A 17,184-nucleotide genomic window follows, 5' to 3' on the forward strand; every position below is an offset into this window, starting at 1 on the left:
TACACCTCCTATGTCTTTTCCCACTGAAGGGAGCAGGAGGAAGTACTTGCTTCCTGGGGAACATGGGCCTGCCACTGGAATTTGTTAACCCGCCTCTTGCGGATTTCTCCCCTTTCTTTGATTTACACCTGCAGGCTCTCCCTTGCCATCGGAGCAGGATCTGCTGATGCAGGCCCGGCTGGATCAAATGTGCAAAGGCTTGTCCCCAGGCCTCGGGAAAAAATTGAGCAGAGATTCCCGCCTCCGCCTCCTCTTGCCTTCCGAACGGGCTTCCAAACGGGCAATGCCCTGACGGGTCCCCCACGCCCCATCCTGCCCATGCCCACACCCCTGTATATGAGGGTGACCCATGTCCCTCACCCTCCATGCTCGAACGGAAGACACGTGTGTCCTGAGGGGAGCGCCAGACAGGCATTTCTCCGGCCAGGCAGACCCCTGCAGCACCCGTTAGGCTCCAAAGCCTGTACATTCCCAAGATGCCACTGGTCACTATGCAAATCAGACAGCCCTGGCCACACCCTCTCCGCCGCTGGGCTCTGCTGCTTTCGGTACGTGCAGCTCAGCTTTTTCTTACCCTGAACCAGACTTCCGTTTCAGCAAAAAGGTGGGTTGCAGTGGGTCCGGGATGCCATTTGGAGACAAAGCCTGCGGCCCTGTCAAAGATGACTTCCTGCCGCACACCATGTGGTCAGAAGCCTACGAAAAGAAGCGCACCTCGGAATACAGAATCTCACTTCCTCAAGAGCCTTGCACAAGAGATTTTCCTCCCGCCGAGGAAAGCAACTCAAAGGGAACCTTGCGAAAATCAAATTAGGAGCCAGATTGCGGGATGCTAGGCAAACTGTTTGTCAGAAAAGCAAATTCATTTTGAGAAGCCCTGACCTGCGGGAAGGAAAAGCATTCAAGGGCAGAAGAAGGACTGTTCCCTGACCGGGAATCGAACCCGGGCCGCGGCGGTGAGAGCGCCGAATCCTAACCACTAGACCACCAGGTAACCCACAGCCATACAGCAAAAGTTCCTACACTGCTCTCCTAGTGACAAAGCTCATGGGGGCTGAAAGCATATTTTATTCTACAGCGAATATGAATCAGAACTTGAAAAAACACTCATGATTCCACCAGACTGTTTGTCACTTCCAAGCACAGGCCATCCCCTCCCCCGTGCTACTGAACCGACGAATTCCTGTACAATCGGGATCCCCGGGAAATCACAAGAGGGACACCTAGTGGCCGCTGATAGCTCAAAGACAGCTGGTACACCTTCTCACACCTACCTCGTTATTCAGCTTGCTGGAAGAATACATTGCGAATGACCGATTCAAGAGTGCAAGGGAGAAGAGTGCTCCAAAGTAGATGTATACATCGCAGCCGGGTTTTCCAGCAATTTACCTTTCTGATGAGCTGGTACTGCACTTTACGCCCACATAGAGCACCTGACTGGGTGGGGGACTGCGTGCGCATGAAGGTGGCTGAGGGCAATGGGAGCAAAGCAACCTGGGACACAGGGGACCCAGCCCCTTTCCTCTGCTTTCGTCTATAGGTCGGGGTGCCTTTTTAAGGACCTTCGATTAAAAAAAGCTGAGCTGCGTGGACAAATTACACACGTCTACGTCTTAGAGGGATCTTCCCTGACCGGGAATCGAACCCGGGCCGCGGCGGTGAAAGCGCCGAATCCTAGCCACTAGACCACCAGGGAGGAGATGCTCTTGTGAGCCTGCCTTGCTCACTTCCTTATTGTGACTAAGCTAACTCCACTGTATAGATTGCCCATAAAGTACGAGTGGGGAAAAGTTAGGTGTCACACAGTGTGTTTGTCATAAGCAATTACCTTTATCCTCCTGCAAAAGCCTTTTTACTCTGCAATCACCTCTTGCTGGACAGCCTGCGCTGGAGCAGCCAGCATGAAAAGGGAGCTGAGTAAGGCAGGGCCTAGGGTCTCACCAGGGTGGCCGAGTGGTTAAGGCGTTGGACTTAAGATCCAATGGACAGTTGTCCGCATGGGTTCGAGCCCCATCCCTGGTATGGGTTTTCAGCGGGTGTGTAGGAACTTGCAGATGCTTTTTTAAAGCATTTTCCTCTGCCCTCCTCACCCTCCCAGTGCCCTTCCTTAACAGTCCCAATTCACGTCTCAGCTGTGGGGTCTGCTGCTACTCTGCACTTAGCATGGATGCTTCCCAAAGCAATGCAGTGCCACCTACGCAGAGCCCCTGCTTAGAGAAATACACCTCCTATGTCTTTTCCCACTGAAGGGAGCAGGAGGAAGTACTTGCTTCCTGGGGAACATGGGCCTGCCACTGGAATTTGTTAACCCGCCTCTTGCGGATTTCTCCCCTTTCTTTGATTTACACCTGCAGGCTCTCCCTTGCCATCGGAGCAGGATCTGCTGATGCAGGCCCGGCTGGATCAAATGTGCAAAGGCTTGTCCCCAGGCCTCGGGAAAAAATTGAGCAGAGATTCCCGCCTCCGCCTCCGCCTCCGCCTCCTCTTGCCTTCCGAACGGGCTTCCAAACGGGCAATGCCCTGACGGGTCCCCCACGCCCCATCCTGCCCATGCCCACACCCCTGTATATGAGGGTGACCCATGTCCCTCACCCTCCATGCTCGAACGGAAGACACGTGTGTCCTGAGGGGAGCGCCAGACAGGCATTTCTCCGGCCAGGCAGACCCCTGCAGCACCCGTTAGGCTCCAAAGCCTGTACATTCCCAAGATGCCACTGGTCACTATGCAAATCAGACAGCCCTGGCCACACCCTCTCCGCCGCTGGGCTCTGCTGCTTTCGGTACGTGCAGCTCAGCTTTTTCTTACCCTGAACCAGACTTCCGTTTCAGCAAAAAGGTGGGTTGCAGTGGGTCCGGGATGCCATTTGGAGACAAAGCCTGCGGCCCTGTCAAAGATGACTTCCTGCCGCACACCATGTGGTCAGAAGCCTACGAAAAGAAGCGCACCTCGGAATACAGAATCTCACTTCCTCAAGAGCCTTGCACAAGAGATTTTCCTCCCGCCGAGGAAAGCAACTCAAAGGGAACCTTGCGAAAATCAAATTAGGAGCCAGATTGCGGGATGCTAGGCAAACTGTTTGTCAGAAAAGCAAATTCATTTTGAGAAGCCCTGACCTGCGGGAAGGAAAAGCATTCAAGGGCAGAAGAAGGACTGTTCCCTGACCGGGAATCGAACCCGGGCCGCGGCGGTGAGAGCGCCGAATCCTAACCACTAGACCACCAGGGAACCCACAGCCATACAGCAAAAGTTCCTACACTGCTCTCCTAGTGACAAAGCTCATGGGGGCTGAAAGCATATTTTATTCTACAGCGAATATGAATCAGAACTTGAAAAAACACTCATGATTCCACCAGACTGTTTGTCACTTCCAAGCACAGGCCATCCCCTCCCCCGTGCTACTGAACCGACGAATTCCTGTACAATCGGGATCCCCGGGAAATCACAAGAGGGACACCTAGTGGCCGCTGATAGCTCAAAGACAGCTGGTACACCTTCTCACACCTACCTCGTTATTCAGCTTGCTGGAAGAATACATTGCGAATGACCGATTCAAGAGTGCAAGGGAGAAGAGTGCTCCAAAGTAGATGTATACATCGCAGCCGGGTTTTCCAGCAATTTACCTTTCTGATGAGCTGGTACTGCACTTTACGCCCACATAGAGCACCTGACTGAGTGGGGGACTGCGTGCGCATGAAGGTGGCTGAGGGCAATGGGAGCAAAGCAACCTGGGACACAGGGGACCCAGCCCCTTTCCTCTGCTTTCGTCTATAGGTCGGGTGCCTTTTTAAGGACCTTCGATTAAAAAAAGCTGAGCTGCGTGGACAAATTACGCACGTCTACGTCTTAGAGGGATCTTCCCTGACCGGGAATCGAACCCGGGCCGCGGCGGTGAAAGCGCCGAATCCTAGCCACTAGACCACCAGGGAGGAGATGCTCTTGTGAGCCTGCCTTGCTCACTTCCTTATTGTGACTAAGCTAACTCCACTGTATAGATTGCCCATAAAGTACGAGTGGGGAAAAGTTAGGTGTCACACAGTGTGTTTGTCATAAGCAATTACCTTTATCCTCCTGCAAAAGCCTTTTTACTCTGCAATCACCTCTTGCTGGACAGCCTGCGCTGGAGCAGCCAGCATGAAAAGGGAGCTGAGTAAGGCAGGACCTAGGGTCTCACCAGGGTGGCCGAGTGGTTAAGGCGTTGGACTTAAGATCCAATGGACAGTTGTCCGCATGGGTTCGAGCCCCATCCCTGGTATGGGTTTTCAGCGGGTGTGTAGGAACTTGCAGATGCTTTTGTAAAGCATTTTCCTCTGCCCTCCTCACCCTCCCAGTGCCCTTCCTTAACAGTCCCAATTCACGTCTCAGCTGTGGGGTCTGCTGCTACTCTGCACTTAGCATGGATGTTTGCCAAAGCAATGCAGTGCCACCTACGCAGAGCCCCTGCTTAGAGAAATACACCTCCTATGTCTTTTCCCACTGAAGGGAGCAGGAGGAAGTACTTGCTTCCTGGGGAACATGGGCCTGCCACTGGAATTTGTTAACCCGCCTCTTGCGGATTTCTCCCCTTTCTTTGATTTACACCTGCAGGCTCTCCCTTGCCATCGGAGCAGGATCTGCTGATGCAGGCCCGGCTGGATCAAATGTGCAAAGGCTTGTCCCCAGGCCTCGGGAAAAAATTGAGCAGAGATTCCCGCCTCCGCCTCCTCTTGCCTTCCGAACGGGCTTCCAAACGGGCAATGCCCTGACGGGTCCCCCACGCCCCATCCTGCCCATGCCCACACCCCTGTATATGAGGGTGACCCATGTCCCTCACCCTCCATGCTCGAACGGAAGACACGTGTGTCCTGAGGGGAGCGCCAGACAGGCATTTCTCCGGCCAGGCAGACCCCTGCAGCACCCGTTAGGCTCCAAAGCCTGTACATTCCCAAGATGCCACTGGTCACTATGCAAATCAGACAGCCCTGGCCACACCCTCTCCGCCGCTGGGCTCTGCTGCTTTCGGTACGTGCAGCTCAGCTTTTTCTTACCCTGAACCAGACTTCCGTTTCAGCAAAAAGGTGGGTTGCAGTGGGTCCGGGATGCCATTTGGAGACAAAGCCTGCGGCCCTGTCAAAGATGACTTCCTGCCGCACACCATGTGGTCAGAAGCCTACGAAAAGAAGCGCACCTCGGAATACAGAATCTCACTTCCTCAAGAGCCTTGCACAAGAGATTTTCCTCCCGCCGAGGAAAGCAACTCAAAGGGAACCTTGCGAAAATCAAATTAGGAGCCAGATTGCGGGATGCTAGGCAAACTGTTTGTCAGAAAAGCAAATTCATTTTGAGAAGCCCTGACCTGCGGGAAGGAAAAGCATTCAAGGGCAGAAGAAGGACTGTTCCCTGACCGGGAATCGAACCCGGGCCGCGGCGGTGAGAGCGCCGAATCCTAACCACTAGACCACCAGGTAACCCACAGCCATACAGCAAAAGTTCCTACACTGCTCTCCTAGTGACAAAGCTCATGGGGGCTGAAAGCATATTTTATTCTACAGCGAATATGAATCAGAACTTGAAAAAACACTCATGATTCCACCAGACTGTTTGTCACTTCCAAGCACAGGCCATCCCCTCCCCCGTGCTACTGAACCGACGAATTCCTGTACAATCGGGATCCCCGGGAAATCACAAGAGGGACACCTAGTGGCCGCTGATAGCTCAAAGACAGCTGGTACACCTTCTCACACCTACCTCGTTATTCAGCTTGCTGGAAGAATACATTGCGAATGACCGATTCAAGAGTGCAAGGGAGAAGAGTGCTCCAAAGTAGATGTATACATCGCAGCCGGGTTTTCCAGCAATTTACCTTTCTGATGAGCTGGTACTGCACTTTACGCCCACATAGAGCACCTGACTGGGTGGGGGACTGCGTGCGCATGAAGGTGGCTGAGGGCAATGGGAGCAAAGCAACCTGGGACACAGGGGACCCAGCCCCTTTCCTCTGCTTTCGTCTATAGGTCGGGGTGCCTTTTTAAGGACCTTCGATTAAAAAAAGCTGAGCTGCGTGGACAAATTACACACGTCTACGTCTTAGAGGGATCTTCCCTGACCGGGAATCGAACCCGGGCCGCGGCGGTGAAAGCGCCGAATCCTAGCCACTAGACCACCAGGGAGGAGATGCTCTTGTGAGCCTGCCTTGCTCACTTCCTTATTGTGACTAAGCTAACTCCACTGTATAGATTGCCCATAAAGTACGAGTGGGGAAAAGTTAGGTGTCACACAGTGTGTTTGTCATAAGCAATTACCTTTATCCTCCTGCAAAAGCCTTTTTACTCTGCAATCACCTCTTGCTGGACAGCCTGCGCTGGAGCAGCCAGCATGAAAAGGGAGCTGAGTAAGGCAGGGCCTAGGGTCTCACCAGGGTGGCCGAGTGGTTAAGGCGTTGGACTTAAGATCCAATGGACAGTTGTCCGCATGGGTTCGAGCCCCATCCCTGGTATGGGTTTTCAGCGGGTGTGTAGGAACTTGCAGATGCTTTTTTAAAGCATTTTCCTCTGCCCTCCTCACCCTCCCAGTGCCCTTCCTTAACAGTCCCAATTCACGTCTCAGCTGTGGGGTCTGCTGCTACTCTGCACTTAGCATGGATGCTTCCCAAAGCAATGCAGTGCCACCTACGCAGAGCCCCTGCTTAGAGAAATACACCTCCTATGTCTTTTCCCACTGAAGGGAGCAGGAGGAAGTACTTGCTTCCTGGGGAACATGGGCCTGCCACTGGAATTTGTTAACCCGCCTCTTGCGGATTTCTCCCCTTTCTTTGATTTACACCTGCAGGCTCTCCCTTGCCATCGGAGCAGGATCTGCTGATGCAGGCCCGGCAGGATCAAATGTGCAAAGGCTTGTCCCCAGGCCTCGGGAAAAAATTGAGCAGAGATTCCCGCCTCCGCCTCCGCCTCCGCCTCCTCTTGCCTTCCGAACGGGCTTCCAAACGGGCAATGCCCTGACGGGTCCCCCACGCCCCATCCTGCCCATGCCCACACCCCTGTATATGAGGGTGACCCATGTCCCTCACCCTCCATGCTCGAACGGAAGACACGTGTGTCCTGAGGGGAGCGCCAGACAGGCATTTCTCCGGCCAGGCAGACCCCTGCAGCACCCGTTAGGCTCCAAAGCCTGTACATTCCCAAGATGCCACTGGTCACTATGCAAATCAGACAGCCCTGGCCACACCCTCTCCGCCGCTGGGCTCTGCTGCTTTCGGTACGTGCAGCTCAGCTTTTTCTTACCCTGAACCAGACTTCCGTTTCAGCAAAAAGGTGGGTTGCAGTGGGTCCGGGATGCCATTTGGAGACAAAGCCTGCGGCCCTGTCAAAGATGACTTCCTGCCGCACACCATGTGGTCAGAAGCCTACGAAAAGAAGCGCACCTCGGAATACAGAATCTCACTTCCTCAAGAGCCTTGCACAAGAGATTTTCCTCCCGCCGAGGAAAGCAACTCAAAGGGAACCTTGCGAAAATCAAATTAGGAGCCAGATTGCGGGATGCTAGGCAAACTGTTTGTCAGAAAAGCAAATTCATTTTGAGAAGCCCTGACCTGCGGGAAGGAAAAGCATTCAAGGGCAGAAGAAGGACTGTTCCCTGACCGGGAATCGAACCCGGGCCGCGGCGGTGAGAGCGCCGAATCCTAACCACTAGACCACCAGGTAACCCACAGCCATACAGCAAAAGTTCCTACACTGCTCTCCTAGTGACAAAGCTCATGGGGGCTGAAAGCATATTTTATTCTACAGCGAATATGAATCAGAACTTGAAAAAACACTCATGATTCCACCAGACTGTTTGTCACTTCCAAGCACAGGCCATCCCCTCCCCCGTGCTACTGAACCGACGAATTCCTGTACAATCGGGATCCCCGGGAAATCACAAGAGGGACACCTAGTGGCCGCTGATAGCTCAAAGACAGCTGGTACACCTTCTCACACCTACCTCGTTATTCAGCTTGCTGGAAGAATACATTGCGAATGACCGATTCAAGAGTGCAAGGGAGAAGAGTGCTCCAAAGTAGATGTATACATCGCAGCCGGGTTTTCCAGCAATTTACCTTTCTGATGAGCTGGTACTGCACTTTACGCCCACATAGAGCACCTGACTGGGTGGGGGACTGCGTGCGCATGAAGGTGGCTGAGGGCAATGGGAGCAAAGCAACCTGGGACACAGGGGACCCAGCCCCTTTCCTCTGCTTTCGTCTATAGGTCGGGGTGCCTTTTTAAGGACCTTCGATTAAAAAAAGCTGAGCTGCGTGGACAAATTACACACGTCTACGTCTTAGAGGGATCTTCCCTGACCGGGAATCGAACCCGGGCCGCGGCGGTGAAAGCGCCGAATCCTAGCCACTAGACCACCAGGGAGGAGATGCTCTTGTGAGCCTGCCTTGCTCACTTCCTTATTGTGACTAAGCTAACTCCACTGTATAGATTGCCCATAAAGTACGAGTGGGGAAAAGTTAGGTGTCACACAGTGTGTTTGTCATAAGCAATTACCTTTATCCTCCTGCAAAAGCCTTTTTACTCTGCAATCACCTCTTGCTGGACAGCCTGCGCTGGAGCAGCCAGCATGAAAAGGGAGCTGAGTAAGGCAGGGCCTAGGGTCTCACCAGGGTGGCCGAGTGGTTAAGGCGTTGGACTTAAGATCCAATGGACAGTTGTCCGCATGGGTTCGAGCCCCATCCCTGGTATGGGTTTTCAGCGGGTGTGTAGGAACTTGCAGATGCTTTTTTAAAGCATTTTCCTCTGCCCTCCTCACCCTCCCAGTGCCCTTCCTTAACAGTCCCAATTCACGTCTCAGCTGTGGGGTCTGCTGCTACTCTGCACTTAGCATGGATGCTTCCCAAAGCAATGCAGTGCCACCTACGCAGAGCCCCTGCTTAGAGAAATACACCTCCTATGTCTTTTCCCACTGAAGGGAGCAGGAGGAAGTACTTGCTTCCTGGGGAACATGGGCCTGCCACTGGAATTTGTTAACCCGCCTCTTGCGGATTTCTCCCCTTTCTTTGATTTACACCTGCAGGCTCTCCCTTGCCATCGGAGCAGGATCTGCTGATGCAGGCCCGGCTGGATCAAATGTGCAAAGGCTTGTCCCCAGGCCTCGGGAAAAAATTGAGCAGAGATTCCCGCCTCCGCCTCCGCCTCCGCCTCCTCTTGCCTTCCGAACGGGCTTCCAAACGGGCAATGCCCTGACGGGTCCCCCACGCCCCATCCTGCCCATGCCCACACCCCTGTATATGAGGGTGACCCATGTCCCTCACCCTCCATGCTCGAACGGAAGACACGTGTGTCCTGAGGGGAGCGCCAGACAGGCATTTCTCCGGCCAGGCAGACCCCTGCAGCACCCGTTAGGCTCCAAAGCCTGTACATTCCCAAGATGCCACTGGTCACTATGCAAATCAGACAGCCCTGGCCACACCCTCTCCGCCGCTGGGCTCTGCTGCTTTCGGTACGTGCAGCTCAGCTTTTTCTTACCCTGAACCAGACTTCCGTTTCAGCAAAAAGGTGGGTTGCAGTGGGTCCGGGATGCCATTTGGAGACAAAGCCTGCGGCCCTGTCAAAGATGACTTCCTGCCGCACACCATGTGGTCAGAAGCCTACGAAAAGAAGCGCACCTCGGAATACAGAATCTCACTTCCTCAAGAGCCTTGCACAAGAGATTTTCCTCCCGCCGAGGAAAGCAACTCAAAGGGAACCTTGCGAAAATCAAATTAGGAGCCAGATTGCGGGATGCTAGGCAAACTGTTTGTCAGAAAAGCAAATTCATTTTGAGAAGCCCTGACCTGCGGGAAGGAAAAGCATTCAAGGGCAGAAGAAGGACTGTTCCCTGACCGGGAATCGAACCCGGGCCGCGGCGGTGAGAGCGCCGAATCCTAACCACTAGACCACCAGGGAACCCACAGCCATACAGCAAAAGTTCCTACACTGCTCTCCTAGTGACAAAGCTCATGGGGGCTGAAAGCATATTTTATTCTACAGCGAATATGAATCAGAACTTGAAAAAACACTCATGATTCCACCAGACTGTTTGTCACTTCCAAGCACAGGCCATCCCCTCCCCCGTGCTACTGAACCGACGAATTCCTGTACAATCGGGATCCCCGGGAAATCACAAGAGGGACACCTAGTGGCCGCTGATAGCTCAAAGACAGCTGGTACACCTTCTCACACCTACCTCGTTATTCAGCTTGCTGGAAGAATACATTGCGAATGACCGATTCAAGAGTGCAAGGGAGAAGAGTGCTCCAAAGTAGATGTATACATCGCAGCCGGGTTTTCCAGCAATTTACCTTTCTGATGAGCTGGTACTGCACTTTACGCCCACATAGAGCACCTGACTGAGTGGGGGACTGCGTGCGCATGAAGGTGGCTGAGGGCAATGGGAGCAAAGCAACCTGGGACACAGGGGACCCAGCCCCTTTCCTCTGCTTTCGTCTATAGGTCGGGTGCCTTTTTAAGGACCTTCGATTAAAAAAAGCTGAGCTGCGTGGACAAATTACGCACGTCTACGTCTTAGAGGGATCTTCCCTGACCGGGAATCGAACCCGGGCCGCGGCGGTGAAAGCGCCGAATCCTAGCCACTAGACCACCAGGGAGGAGATGCTCTTGTGAGCCTGCCTTGCTCACTTCCTTATTGTGACTAAGCTAACTCCACTGTATAGATTGCCCATAAAGTACGAGTGGGGAAAAGTTAGGTGTCACACAGTGTGTTTGTCATAAGCAATTACCTTTATCCTCCTGCAAAAGCCTTTTTACTCTGCAATCACCTCTTGCTGGACAGCCTGCGCTGGAGCAGCCAGCATGAAAAGGGAGCTGAGTAAGGCAGGACCTAGGGTCTCACCAGGGTGGCCGAGTGGTTAAGGCGTTGGACTTAAGATCCAATGGACAGTTGTCCGCATGGGTTCGAGCCCCATCCCTGGTATGGGTTTTCAGCGGGTGTGTAGGAACTTGCAGATGCTTTTGTAAAGCATTTTCCTCTGCCCTCCTCACCCTCCCAGTGCCCTTCCTTAACAGTCCCAATTCACGTCTCAGCTGTGGGGTCTGCTGCTACTCTGCACTTAGCATGGATGTTTGCCAAAGCAATGCAGTGCCACCTACGCAGAGCCCCTGCTTAGAGAAATACACCTCCTATGTCTTTTCCCACTGAAGGGAGCAGGAGGAAGTACTTGCTTCCTGGGGAACATGGGCCTGCCACTGGAATTTGTTAACCCGCCTCTTGCGGATTTCTCCCCTTTCTTTGATTTACACCTGCAGGCTCTCCCTTGCCATCGGAGCAGGATCTGCTGATGCAGGCCCGGCTGGATCAAATGTGCAAAGGCTTGTCCCCAGGCCTCGGGAAAAAATTGAGCAGAGATTCCCGCCTCCGCCTCCTCTTGCCTTCCGAACGGGCTTCCAAACGGGCAATGCCCTGACGGGTCCCCCACGCCCCATCCTGCCCATGCCCACACCCCTGTATATGAGGGTGACCCATGTCCCTCACCCTCCATGCTCGAACGGAAGACACGTGTGTCCTGAGGGGAGCGCCAGACAGGCATTTCTCCGGCCAGGCAGACCCCTGCAGCACCCGTTAGGCTCCAAAGCCTGTACATTCCCAAGATGCCACTGGTCACTATGCAAATCAGACAGCCCTGGCCACACCCTCTCCGCCGCTGGGCTCTGCTGCTTTCGGTACGTGCAGCTCAGCTTTTTCTTACCCTGAACCAGACTTCCGTTTCAGCAAAAAGGTGGGTTGCAGTGGGTCCGGGATGCCATTTGGAGACAAAGCCTGCGGCCCTGTCAAAGATGACTTCCTGCCGCACACCATGTGGTCAGAAGCCTACGAAAAGAAGCGCACCTCGGAATACAGAATCTCACTTCCTCAAGAGCCTTGCACAAGAGATTTTCCTCCCGCCGAGGAAAGCAACTCAAAGGGAACCTTGCGAAAATCAAATTAGGAGCCAGATTGCGGGATGCTAGGCAAACTGTTTGTCAGAAAAGCAAATTCATTTTGAGAAGCCCTGACCTGCGGGAAGGAAAAGCATTCAAGGGCAGAAGAAGGACTGTTCCCTGACCGGGAATCGAACCCGGGCCGCGGCGGTGAGAGCGCCGAATCCTAACCACTAGACCACCAGGTAACCCACAGCCATACAGCAAAAGTTCCTACACTGCTCTCCTAGTGACAAAGCTCATGGGGGCTGAAAGCATATTTTATTCTACAGCGAATATGAATCAGAACTTGAAAAAACACTCATGATTCCACCAGACTGTTTGTCACTTCCAAGCACAGGCCATCCCCTCCCCCGTGCTACTGAACCGACGAATTCCTGTACAATCGGGATCCCCGGGAAATCACAAGAGGGACACCTAGTGGCCGCTGATAGCTCAAAGACAGCTGGTACACCTTCTCACACCTACCTCGTTATTCAGCTTGCTGGAAGAATACATTGCGAATGACCGATTCAAGAGTGCAAGGGAGAAGAGTGCTCCAAAGTAGATGTATACATCGCAGCCGGGTTTTCCAGCAATTTACCTTTCTGATGAGCTGGTACTGCACTTTACGCCCACATAGAGCACCTGACTGGGTGGGGGACTGCGTGCGCATGAAGGTGGCTGAGGGCAATGGGAGCAAAGCAACCTGGGACACAGGGGACCCAGCCCCTTTCCTCTGCTTTCGTCTATAGGTCGGGGTGCCTTTTTAAGGACCTTCGATTAAAAAAAGCTGAGCTGCGTGGACAAATTACACACGTCTACGTCTTAGAGGGATCTTCCCTGACCGGGAATCGAACCCGGGCCGCGGCGGTGAAAGCGCCGAATCCTAGCCACTAGACCACCAGGGAGGAGATGCTCTTGTGAGCCTGCCTTGCTCACTTCCTTATTGTGACTAAGCTAACTCCACTGTATAGATTGCCCATAAAGTACGAGTGGGGAAAAGTTAGGTGTCACACAGTGTGTTTGTCATAAGCAATTACCTTTATCCTCCTGCAAAAGCCTTTTTACTCTGCAATCACCTCTTGCTGGACAGCCTGCGCTGGAGCAGCCAGCATGAAAAGGGAGCTGAGTAAGGCAGGGCCTAGGGTCTCACCAGGGTGGCCGAGTGGTTAAGGCGTTGGACTTAAGATCCAATGGACAGTTGTCCGCATGGGTTCGAGCCCCATCCCTGGTATGGGTTTTCAGCGGGTGTGTAGGAACTTGCAGATGCTTTTTTAAAGCATTTTCCTCTGCCCTCCTCACCCTCCCAGTGCCCTTCCTTAACAGTCCCAATTCACGTCTCAGCTGTGGGGTCTGCTGCTACTCTGCACTTAGCATGGATGCTTCCCAAAGCAATGCAGTGCCACCTACGCAGAGCCCCTGCTTAGAGAAATACACCTCCTATGTCTTTTCCCACTGAAGGGAGCAGGAGGAAGTACTTGCTTCCTGGGGAACATGGGCCTGCCACTGGAATTTGTTAACCCGCCTCTTGCGGATTTCTCCCCTTTCTTTGATTTACACCTGCAGGCTCTCCCTTGCCATCGGAGCAGGATCTGCTGATGCAGGCCCGGCTGGATCAAATGTGCAAAGGCTTGTCCCCAGGCCTCGGGAAAAAATTGAGCAGAGATTCCCGCCTCCGCCTCCTCTTGCCTTCCGAACAGGCTTCCAAACGGGCAATGCCCTGACGGGTCCCCCACGCCCCATCCTGCCCATGCCCACACCCCTGTATATGAGGGTGACCCATGTCCCTCACCCTCCATGCTCGAACGGAAGACACGTGTGTCCTGAGGGGAGCGCCAGACAGGCATTTCTCCGGCCAGGCAGACCCCTGCAGCACCCGTTAGGCTCCAAAGCCTGTACATTCCCAAGATGCCACTGGTCACTATGCAAATCAGACAGCCCTGGCCACACCCTCTCCGCCGCTGGGCTCTGCTGCTTTCGGTACGTGCAGCTCAGCTTTTTCTTACCCTGAACCAGACTTCCGTTTCAGCAAAAAGGTGGGTTGCAGTGGGTCCGGGATGCCATTTGGAGACAAAGCCTGCGGCCCTGTCAAAGATGACTTCCTGCCGCACACCATGTGGTCAGAAGCCTACGAAAAGAAGCGCACCTCGGAATACAGAATCTCACTTCCTCAAGAGCCTTGCACAAGAGATTTTCCTCCCGCCGAGGAAAGCAACTCAAAGGGAACCTTGCGAAAATCAAATTAGGAGCCAGATTGCGGGATGCTAGGCAAACTGTTTGTCAGAAAAGCAAATTCATTTTGAGAAGCCCTGACCTGCGGGAAGGAAAAGCATTCAAGGGCAGAAGAAGGACTGTTCCCTGACCGGGAATCGAACCCGGGCCGCGGCGGTGAGAGCGCCGAATCCTAACCACTAGACCACCAGGGAACCCACAGCCATACAGCAAAAGTTCCTACACTGCTCTCCTAGTGACAAAGCTCATGGGGGCTGAAAGCATATTTTATTCTACAGCGAATATGAATCAGAACTTGAAAAAACACTCATGATTCCACCAGACTGTTTGTCACTTCCAAGCACAGGCCATCCCCTCCCCCGTGCTACTGAACCGACGAATTCCTGTACAATCGGGATCCCCGGGAAATCACAAGAGGGACACCTAGTGGCCGCTGATAGCTCAAAGACAGCTGGTACACCTTCTCACACCTACCTCGTTATTCAGCTTGCTGGAAGAATACATTGCGAATGACCGATTCAAGAGTGCAAGGGAGAAGAGTGCTCCAAAGTAGATGTATACATCGCAGCCGGGTTTTCCAGCAATTTACCTTTCTGATGAGCTGGTACTGCACTTTACGCCCACATAGAGCACCTGACTGGGTGGGGGACTGCGTGCGCATGAAGGTGGCTGAGGGCAATGGGAGCAAAGCAACCTGGGACACAGGGGACCCAGCCCCTTTCCTCTGCTTTCGTCTATAGGTCGGGGTGCCTTTTTAAGGACCTTCGATTAAAAAAAGCTGAGCTGCGTGGACAAATTACGCACGTCTACGTCTTAGAGGGATCTTCCCTGACCGGGAATCGAACCCGGGCCGCGGCGGTGAAAGCGCCGAATCCTAGCCACTAGACCACCAGGGAGGAGATGCTCTTGTGAGCCTGCCTTGCTCACTTCCTTATTGTGACTAAGCTAACTCCACTGTATAGATTGCCCATAAAGTACGAGTGGGGAAAAGTTAGGTGTCACACAGTGTGTTTGTCATAAGCAATTACCTTTATCCTCCTGCAAAAGCCTTTTTACTCTGCAATCACCTCTTGCTGGACAGCCTGCGCTGGAGCAGCCAGCATGAAAAGGGAGCTGAGTAAGGCAGGACCTAAGGTCTCACCAGGGTGGCCGAGTGGTTAAGGCGTTGGACTTAAGATCCAATGGACAGTTGTCCGCATGGGTTCGAGCCCCATCCCTGGTATGGGTTTTCAGCGGGTGTGTAGGAACTTGCAGATGCTTTTGTAAAGCATTTTCCTCTGCCCTCCTCACCCTCCCAGTGCCCTTCCTTAACAGTCCCAATTCACGTCTCAGCTGTGGGGTCTGCTGCTACTCTGCACTTAGCATGGATGTTTGCCAAAGCAATGCAGTGCCACCTACGCAGAGCCCCTGCTTAGAGAAATACACCTCCTATGTCTTTTCCCACTGAAGGGAGCAGGAGGAAGTACTTGCTTCCTGGGGAACATGGGCCTGCCACTGGAATTTGTTAACCCGCCTCTTGCGGATTTCTCCCCTTTCTTTGATTTACACCTGCAGGCTCTCCCTTGCCATCGGAGCAGGATCTGCTGATGCAGGCCCGGCTGGATCAAATGTGCAAAGGCTTGTCCCCAGGCCTCGGGAAAAAATTGAGCAGAGATTCCCGCCTCCGCCTCCGCCTCCTCTTGCCTTCCGAACGGGCTTCCAAACGGGCAATGCCCTGACGGGTCCCCCACGCCCCATCCTGCCAATGCCCACACCCCTGTATATGAGGGTGACCCATGTCCCTCACCCTCCATGCTCGAACGGAAGACACGTGTGTCCTGAGGGGAGCGCCAGACAGGCATTTCTCCGGCCAGGCAGACCCCTGCAGCACCCGTTAGGCTCCAAAGCCTGTACATTCCCAAGATGCCACTGGTCACTATGCAAATCAGACAGCCCTGGCCACACCCTCTCCGCCGCTGGGCTCTGCTGCTTTCGGTACGTGCAGCTCAGCTTTTTCTTACCCTGAACCAGACTTCCGTTTCAGCAAAAAGGTGGGTTGCAGTGGGTCCGGGATGCCATTTGGAGACAAAGCCTGCGGCCCTGTCAAAGATGACTTCCTGCCGCACACCATGTGGTCAGAAGCCTACGAAAAGAAGCGCACCTCGGAATACAGAATCTCACTTCCTCAAGAGCCTTGCACAAGAGATTTTCCTCCCGCCGAGGAAAGCAACTCAAAGGGAACCTTGCGAAAATCAAATTAGGAGCCAGATTGCGGGATGCTAGGCAAACTGTTTGTCAGAAAAGCAAATTCATTTTGAGAAGCCCTGACCTGCGGGAAGGAAAAGCATTCAAGGGCAGAAGAAGGACTGTTCCCTGACCGGGAATCGAACCCGGGCCGCGGCGGTGAGAGCGCCGAATCCTAACCACTAGACCACCAGGGAACCCACAGCCATACAGCAAAAGTTCCTACACTGCTCTCCTAGTGACAAAGCTCATGGGGGCTGAAAGCATATTTTATTCTACAGCGAATATGAATCAGAACTTGAAAAAACACTCATGATTCCACCAGACTGTTTGTCACTTCCAAGCACAGGCCATCCCCTCCCCCGTGCTACTGAACCGACGAATTCCTGTACAATCGGGATCCCCGGGAAATCACAAGAGGGACACCTAGTGGCCGCTGATAGCTCAAAGACAGCTGGTACACCTTCTCACACCTACCTCGTTATTCAGCTTGCTGGAAGAATACATTGCGAATGACCGATTCAAGAGTGCAAGGGAGAAGAGTGCTCCAAAGTAGATGTATACATCGCAGCCGGGTTTTCCAGCAATTTACCTTTCTGATGAGCTGGTACTGCACTTTACGCCCACATAGAGCACCTGACTGGGTGGGGGACTGCGTGCGCATGAAGGTGGCTGAGGGCAATGGGAGCAAAGCAACCTGGGACACAGGGGACCCAGCCCCTTTCCTCTGCTTTCGTCTATAGGTCGGGTGCCTTTTTAAGGACCTTCGATTAAAAAAAGCTGAGCTGCGTGGACAAATTACGCACG

The 17,184-nt window shown here is 53.5% G+C and overlaps 18 non-coding genes across 18 annotated transcripts; 7 read left to right on the forward strand and 11 right to left on the reverse strand.

Annotated features, from left to right (window-relative positions):
* Positions 1-1,624: 1,624 nt before the first annotated feature.
* TRNAE-UUC (transfer RNA glutamic acid (anticodon UUC)) lies at positions 1,625-1,696 on the reverse strand. Its single transcript has one exon. It is a non-coding gene; the product is annotated as a tRNA-Glu (tRNA).
* A 243-nt stretch (positions 1,697-1,939) lies between these two features.
* On the forward strand, positions 1,940-2,022 carry TRNAL-UAA (transfer RNA leucine (anticodon UAA)). The gene has a single exon. It is a non-coding gene; the product is annotated as a tRNA-Leu (tRNA).
* A 1,132-nt stretch (positions 2,023-3,154) lies between these two features.
* On the reverse strand, positions 3,155-3,226 carry TRNAE-CUC (transfer RNA glutamic acid (anticodon CUC)). Its single transcript has one exon. It is a non-coding gene; the product is annotated as a tRNA-Glu (tRNA).
* A 629-nt stretch (positions 3,227-3,855) lies between these two features.
* TRNAE-UUC (transfer RNA glutamic acid (anticodon UUC)) lies at positions 3,856-3,927 on the reverse strand. Its single transcript has one exon. It is a non-coding gene; the product is annotated as a tRNA-Glu (tRNA).
* A 243-nt stretch (positions 3,928-4,170) lies between these two features.
* Positions 4,171-4,253, forward strand: TRNAL-UAA (transfer RNA leucine (anticodon UAA)). Its single transcript has one exon. It is a non-coding gene; the product is annotated as a tRNA-Leu (tRNA).
* A 1,822-nt stretch (positions 4,254-6,075) lies between these two features.
* TRNAE-UUC (transfer RNA glutamic acid (anticodon UUC)) lies at positions 6,076-6,147 on the reverse strand. Its single transcript has one exon. It is a non-coding gene; the product is annotated as a tRNA-Glu (tRNA).
* A 243-nt stretch (positions 6,148-6,390) lies between these two features.
* On the forward strand, positions 6,391-6,473 carry TRNAL-UAA (transfer RNA leucine (anticodon UAA)). The gene has a single exon. It is a non-coding gene; the product is annotated as a tRNA-Leu (tRNA).
* A 1,834-nt stretch (positions 6,474-8,307) lies between these two features.
* TRNAE-UUC (transfer RNA glutamic acid (anticodon UUC)) lies at positions 8,308-8,379 on the reverse strand. Its single transcript has one exon. It is a non-coding gene; the product is annotated as a tRNA-Glu (tRNA).
* Positions 8,380-8,622: 243 nt separating this feature from the next.
* Positions 8,623-8,705, forward strand: TRNAL-UAA (transfer RNA leucine (anticodon UAA)). The gene has a single exon. It is a non-coding gene; the product is annotated as a tRNA-Leu (tRNA).
* A 1,132-nt stretch (positions 8,706-9,837) lies between these two features.
* Positions 9,838-9,909, reverse strand: TRNAE-CUC (transfer RNA glutamic acid (anticodon CUC)). Its single transcript has one exon. It is a non-coding gene; the product is annotated as a tRNA-Glu (tRNA).
* A 629-nt stretch (positions 9,910-10,538) lies between these two features.
* Positions 10,539-10,610, reverse strand: TRNAE-UUC (transfer RNA glutamic acid (anticodon UUC)). The gene has a single exon. It is a non-coding gene; the product is annotated as a tRNA-Glu (tRNA).
* A 243-nt stretch (positions 10,611-10,853) lies between these two features.
* On the forward strand, positions 10,854-10,936 carry TRNAL-UAA (transfer RNA leucine (anticodon UAA)). The gene has a single exon. It is a non-coding gene; the product is annotated as a tRNA-Leu (tRNA).
* A 1,822-nt stretch (positions 10,937-12,758) lies between these two features.
* Positions 12,759-12,830, reverse strand: TRNAE-UUC (transfer RNA glutamic acid (anticodon UUC)). The gene has a single exon. It is a non-coding gene; the product is annotated as a tRNA-Glu (tRNA).
* Positions 12,831-13,073: 243 nt separating this feature from the next.
* On the forward strand, positions 13,074-13,156 carry TRNAL-UAA (transfer RNA leucine (anticodon UAA)). The gene has a single exon. It is a non-coding gene; the product is annotated as a tRNA-Leu (tRNA).
* A 1,120-nt stretch (positions 13,157-14,276) lies between these two features.
* Positions 14,277-14,348, reverse strand: TRNAE-CUC (transfer RNA glutamic acid (anticodon CUC)). Its single transcript has one exon. It is a non-coding gene; the product is annotated as a tRNA-Glu (tRNA).
* Positions 14,349-14,978: 630 nt separating this feature from the next.
* On the reverse strand, positions 14,979-15,050 carry TRNAE-UUC (transfer RNA glutamic acid (anticodon UUC)). The gene has a single exon. It is a non-coding gene; the product is annotated as a tRNA-Glu (tRNA).
* A 243-nt stretch (positions 15,051-15,293) lies between these two features.
* On the forward strand, positions 15,294-15,376 carry TRNAL-UAA (transfer RNA leucine (anticodon UAA)). Its single transcript has one exon. It is a non-coding gene; the product is annotated as a tRNA-Leu (tRNA).
* A 1,126-nt stretch (positions 15,377-16,502) lies between these two features.
* On the reverse strand, positions 16,503-16,574 carry TRNAE-CUC (transfer RNA glutamic acid (anticodon CUC)). The gene has a single exon. It is a non-coding gene; the product is annotated as a tRNA-Glu (tRNA).
* Between the last annotated feature and the right edge of the window lie 610 nt (positions 16,575-17,184).

Source organism: Triturus cristatus, chromosome 5_2 (genome assembly GCF_964204655.1).
Source record: "Triturus cristatus chromosome 5_2, aTriCri1.1, whole genome shotgun sequence".
Lineage (NCBI taxonomy): Eukaryota > Metazoa > Chordata > Amphibia > Caudata > Salamandridae > Triturus > Triturus cristatus.